Source organism: Heteronotia binoei, chromosome 15 (genome assembly GCF_032191835.1).
Source record: "Heteronotia binoei isolate CCM8104 ecotype False Entrance Well chromosome 15, APGP_CSIRO_Hbin_v1, whole genome shotgun sequence".
In the NCBI taxonomy this organism is placed as follows: Eukaryota; Metazoa; Chordata; class Lepidosauria; order Squamata; family Gekkonidae; genus Heteronotia; species Heteronotia binoei.
Window position 1 is genome coordinate 13,423,182 of NC_083237.1, and position 6,250 is coordinate 13,429,431.

Below are 6,250 nucleotides of genomic sequence, written 5' to 3' on the forward strand. Positions count from 1 at the left end.
CGATGCAACACAGGAACAAAGTAGGAGTCCAGTCGCACCTTTAAGACCAACAAAGTTTTATTCAGAACGTGAGCCTTCATGTGCTCTAAGCACGCTTCTTCAGATGAGGGGATCAGGTACAGTGAGCAGAGCTACATATAGCGGGCGGGGAGTGTCAAGTCGGCAGATTCAATAACGAGTCTTCGTTGAAACAAAGTATCTAGTTTATTGGTATCATGGCTCTCGACTACAGTAAGATTGAAAGACTAAAGATCATACAGTAGAATGCACGCATATAAGGTATACTTCAAAGGGATTCTTGAGGGAGGGGTACTATGCAGGACACATTCACACATTGATGTTACAATTTCTTTCTCAGGCCTGGTTTGGCCTTGAGCGTCTCTTGGCTCCAACCTCCCCCGGTGCCAAGCCTGAGAAGGCACAGATAAAACTGTTCACTTATTCCCATTTCAAAGCAATACTACATAACAAAGGAAAGGAGGGGGGTGAGGAGAGTTCAAGCTAGCAGCAATGGAATACAGTATGGCTTTACCCAGGATGCTTTTCTCCTGAACCAGTGATTGGGTGCAGGCTTAACCAAAGTTATGAGCAGACTTGACAGGGAGTGGTTTAGAATGCTTTGATCTGGGTAGCATGAGCAACCAATAAAACAGTCTGTTAATCACTCTATTGTTATAAGCCTGGGTCAAAATGAGGGGATTTCCTTCTCAGAAGTTTTTCCCATCCAACGAATTTACCTTTTGATATGTAACATCCATATAGACCGTTTTTGCACACAGCTCACCTCGCAGTCATAATCCTGTTCCCTCTGCAGCGTCTGTAGGGATTTCCCACCATGTGCGCCGGAGTTACAGGAAGTGCCGCGGCTTTTGCGCAGCAAACGTAAACTGGGTTTTATGTTTGCTACGCAAAAGCCACAGCACTTCCTGTAACTTCGGCGCAGATGGTGGGAAATCCAACCAGACGCTGCGGAGGGAACAGGATTGTGACTGCGAGATGAGCTGCGTGCGAAAACAGTCATAGCTTGCCATTAGAAAAAATGCCATTAAAATATAGCGGGAGATGGGTCTAGTATATGTAATGAGATAAACAGCCAATATCCTTTATTTGAGTACGTCAGTACAGCTGAGTCCTTCATCTGGGCTGGACCCCCTCAGGTCGAACGTTCACGGTCTAAAGTGTGTTTTCAGTACATCTGCAGGATTGCCACCTTCCAATGAAGGCGGGGGTCCATTTTGCAATTCATTGTCTTTCATGGGTGTGTGTGTGTGTGTGGGCGGGGTTATAGAGCTCACAGTGGCTTGAGCAGAAAAGCTTAAAAACGTGTCATCAACACATCCGGGCCTCAGATTCAGCAGGAGCTCACAGGAGCGCAGCTCCTGAACCTTTCTGAGGGTTCCCCCTCTTCCTCCCCACCTACCTTGTCCATTGAATAGGAGGTGAAGCTGCATAACAATCCCTGGATTAGCAGAGCAGGCAGCCAGCCAGCCAGCCGCCAGGGACTTTGCCACACCCCCAGCAGCCCTCATTAACCCCTGGAGAAGCCCGCCCCACCCTTTCTCCACTTCTTTTCTGATTTTGGGCAGTAGGTGGCTTGCTGGCCTTTTGACTGGGTGGGGAGGCCCAGGAGAGCCCCAGGCGAGCGAGACCTGCTTGGGCTGGCTGGATCTCTAGCCAGCCCAAGCAGGTCTCGCTCACCTGGGGCTCTCCTTTCTTGCATTGGGTTGCTTTTGGTTGAGGGGGCTAATGAGTTATGATTAGCCATATGCTAATGAGCTCCACCATCTGTTTTTCTACAGAACGACCCTCTGAACACATCACAAAATATTGAGGCTAGTTCAGAAACAATACGCTTCCTTCTGACAGAACCGGGAAGAATTTCATGAGAGAAATGGTAGAGAACGTAAGAGCTTCTGTAAGGATGATCCATAAGAAAGGGCTGAGATCCAGCTGTGCTACCAGATGTTTATACAACTACATGAATTTCTAGTCCCACAGGAGAGCCACATTTTTTATGGGGAGCGACTCTGCGCTTTCAACAACTACCTGACAGAAACATGCAGCATTTTCCAAAAGGATGATAATAGAAAAAACTTCAACTGTTGGATTTCAGACTCTTGTTGAATTGCTCTGGGGGGAAAACCTAGGTAGCCCAGGCTAGCTTGATCGCATCAGATCTTTATATTAACCATGGTCAGGCCTGGTAGGTATTTGGATGAGAGACTGCCAAGAAAATCCAGGATCGCTAAGCAGAGGCAGGAATGGCAAACCCCAGAGGGTCATGTTGGCTGCAACTTGATACGTTTTGGTGTATACGTCTTAGCCAGTTTGGTGTAGTGGTGAAGTGTGCGGACTCTTATCTAGGAGAAGCGGGTTTGATTCCCCACTCCTCCGCTTGCAGCAGCTGGAATGGCCTTGGGTCAGCCATAGCTCTCGTAGGAGTGGTCCTTGAAAGGGCAGCTTCTGGGAGAGCCCTCTCAGCCCCACCCACCTCAGAGGTGTCTGTTGTCGGGGAGGAAGGTAAAGGAGATTGTGAGCCGCTCAGACACTCTGAGCTTCGGAGTGGAAGGTGGGATATAAATCCAATCTCATCTTCTTCTTCTGAAGACTTGAGAACCAACTTTGGGTCACCAAACTTTGCAAGCCCAAGCCCCCACTATCACGGCTAACATAGTCCACCAGCTGCATACCCCGCTGTTAACGAAATAAACACTTCACTAAGCATTTGCATGCCCCGCATCACGCACTGCTAAATGCATGTGACAAGGGAGTAGCCCTTGGATTATTTTTACTCCAATGATTGTTGAGAAAATTGCAGATAACGACATGAAATTGAGGACAGGTTCCGACACGAAGTGAAATACCGGCCCTTTCCGATGCCAATTAGAAGGCTGACTGCTTGCCTCTGGAAAATTGCCCCTTGAGAAGATGACGTGCAGCCCAGATCTGTCTTTGGTCTGCAAATGATCGGTTTTACAGTTGCCAACCTCCAGGTGGAGCCTGAAGACCTCCTGGTGTTTCAACTGATCTCCAGGCAAAAAAGATCAGTCGCCCTGGGGGAAATGGCTGCTTTGGAGGGTGGAATCTATGACATCATACTCTCCAGAGCTTCCTCCCTTCTCCAAAGCCCACCTCCCCCTGCCTCTACCACCAAAATCTCCAGGAATCTCCCAATCCTGAGCTGGCAATCCTACCCGTCATGGACTGAAATCTAGAAATCCTACAGGAATCTTCAAGATTTTTGATATTGGATTTATATCCCGCCCTATACTCTGAATCTGAGAGCGGCTCACAATCTCCTTTACCTTTCCCCACCCCCACAATAGACACCCTGTGAGGTGGGTGGGGCTGAGAGAGCTCTCACAGCAGCTGCCCTTTCGAGGACAACCTCTGCCAGAGCTGTGGCTGACCCAAGGCCATGCCAGCAGGTGCAAGTGGAGGAGTGGGGAATCAAACCTGGTTCTCCCAGATAAGAGTCTGCACACTTCACCACTACACCAAACTGGCTCTATTTATCAGCACAGAGGGAGACCTGCCGGTCATACAGGAATCAACCTTGCACGTGTTTCTCTTTGTATCAGAAAAAGGGGTGTACAGAACTGTCAGCTCTAACAGTGGAAAGAAGCAACCTGACTGTGCCTGAAAGCAGCTTATTTTGGAGAGCCAGTTTGGTGTAGTGGTTAAGTGTGCGGACTCTTATCTGGGAGAACCGGGTTTGATTCCCCACTCCTCCACTTGCACCTGCTAGCATAGCCTTGGGTCAGCCATAGCTCTGGCAGAGGTTGTCCTTGAAAGGGTAGCTGCTGTGAAAGCCTTCTCCAGCCCCACCCACCTCACAGGGTGTCTGTTGTGGGGGAGGAAGGTAAAGGAGATGGTGAGCCGCTCTGAGACTCTTCGGAGTGGAGGGCGGGATATAAATCCAATATCTTCTTCTTCATCTTATTTTTATATACCGATTCATTGATAGTCCAACTTTCTCACTGAGACTCATAGTGGATTCCAACTAAAAACAAAGCAGTAAGAACAGTACTGTAACTAAAGGTAAAGGTAGTCCCCTGTGCAAGCACCAGTCGTTTCTGTCTCTGGGGTGACGTCGCATCCTGACGCTTTCACGGCAGACTTTTTAATGGGGTGGTTTGCCATTGCCTTCCCCAGTCCTCTACACCAGGGGTCTCCAGTGCCGGGGCTGTGGACCAGGACCAGTCCGTGGCCTCTTATCATCTGCGCCGTTAGTTGTATAATTATTTCATTATATATTACAAGGTGGTAATAATAGTAATAAGAAGAATAGATTGGATTTATATCCTGCCCTCCGCTCCGAATTTCAGAGTCTCAGAGCGGCTCACAATCTCCTTTCCCTTCCTCCCCCCATAACAGACACCCAGTGAGGTGGGTAGGGCTGAGAGAGCTCTCCCAGAAGCTGCCTTTTCAAGGACAGCTGTGCGAGAGCTATGGCTGACCCAAGGGCATTCCAGCAGCTGCAAGTGGAGGAGTGGGGAATCAAAGCCGGTTTTCCTAGATAAGAGTCTGCGCACTTAACCTCCACACCAAAGTAACAGAAATAAAGTGCACAATTGTATCATTCCGAAACCATTGCCCTCTCCCCCGGTCTTCCACAAAACTGGTTCCTGGTGCCAAAAAGTTCTGAGAACACTGATTTACACTTTGACCCCAGCAAGCTGGGTACTCATTTTACCAACCTCGGAAGGATGGAAGGCTGAGTCAACCTTGAGCTGGCTACCTGAACCCAGTTTCCGCCGGGATCGAACTCAGGTCATGAGCAAGGAGTTTGGACTGAAGTATTGCAGCTTTACCACTCTGCACCATGGGGCGCCTCAGTACTAGAAACCACAAAATTAGAGAACGATGCGTTCTCACAATACAGCAGCATTACGAGACCAGAGAACAATGCAGTGAAACAGTGCATTGCACACCACAAAAAAAGAATAATAAAGCTGAACGCATTGAAATTTATTGTTGTTTTCATTTATCGTCCACCTTTCTCGCTGGGATTCCAGGCAGATTACAAGTATGACCAAAAGAAAACCCCCAAACACAACTATTCAGTCCACCAGCAAGCAGACCACTAAATATAACGTGTGAATCTAACAGCAAAGGTTCTTAATAGAACAAGATAAAGCAGCAGGGAGGAAAAAACCTCAAAAAGCAAATACACAACTGCCCAAGGCGATAAGGCAAACCATGTGAGCTGTTTGTGGTCTCCACTGGGGGGAAAGGCAAAGTATAAATAAGTAAGTCTAACCTTTATGGATTACCTGAGGCGAAGATCATTTTCTTTCTACTATCTGACCGATGTTCCCATATCACAAGCCTTGCTGCAAAGCACCTTTCGGCTGCCACAGGAATCGGGGAGCAAAAGACCAGCTCCCCTTCTTGACGTTTGGCTGGTTTTTAGAACTGAAACTCTTATGTAAATTTGCCACTCTGTACTTTTTATTTCTGTGCCAATAAAGGGATTTGGAAAGAAGTAAGTCGATGTAATCAACAGGATGGGACATCGGACAAGCCTCGCGGCAGGACTCCGATTGCAAACACCCAAAGAAAACATTAATATTAAACATTTAGGGCTCCTTTTCTGGGAGCCAATTTTTGGCAGGATAGTGCAAAATTATACATAAATGGTTTAAGACACTTATGGTTCACAGTCCACTGTTTTGCTCCAGGCAAGTCTCTCTCTACCAGGTGGCACCCTTCTCCTTTGAGATAGCAGAATACCTGTGTTCCTATTGTTATCGTATTTTAATCCCACCTTTCCTCCTCAGCACCCAGAGCGAGGACCAAGCTTCTCCTCTGAGAAAAAAACACATGTTCTCAGTTGAAGCCAGGTTTGAGGAGCAATAGAGCAATTAACGGACTGCATTTATTGCCTTGCGACACTCTCGCCAAAATCCTCCCATTCTGACCTGTTACCGCTTTTGTTGTTTTCCCATGCAAATCTTATTCAGACCAAATGTTTTTTTCAATTTGTTAACGTCACAATTTGGCCGTTGGATTCTAACTTTGTACCACTTTGCGTGCTTAACTACTGCCCTCCAGCTATATGTGGCGCTGCTCACTGTACCCCATTTCATAGAACCATAGAGTTGGAAGGGACCTCTAGGGTCATCTAGTTTAACCCCCTGCACAATGCAGAAAACTCACAAACACTTCCCCCTAAATTCACAGGATCTTCATTGCTGTCAGATGGCCGTTTAACCTCTGTTTAAAAACCTCCAAGGAATGAGAGCCC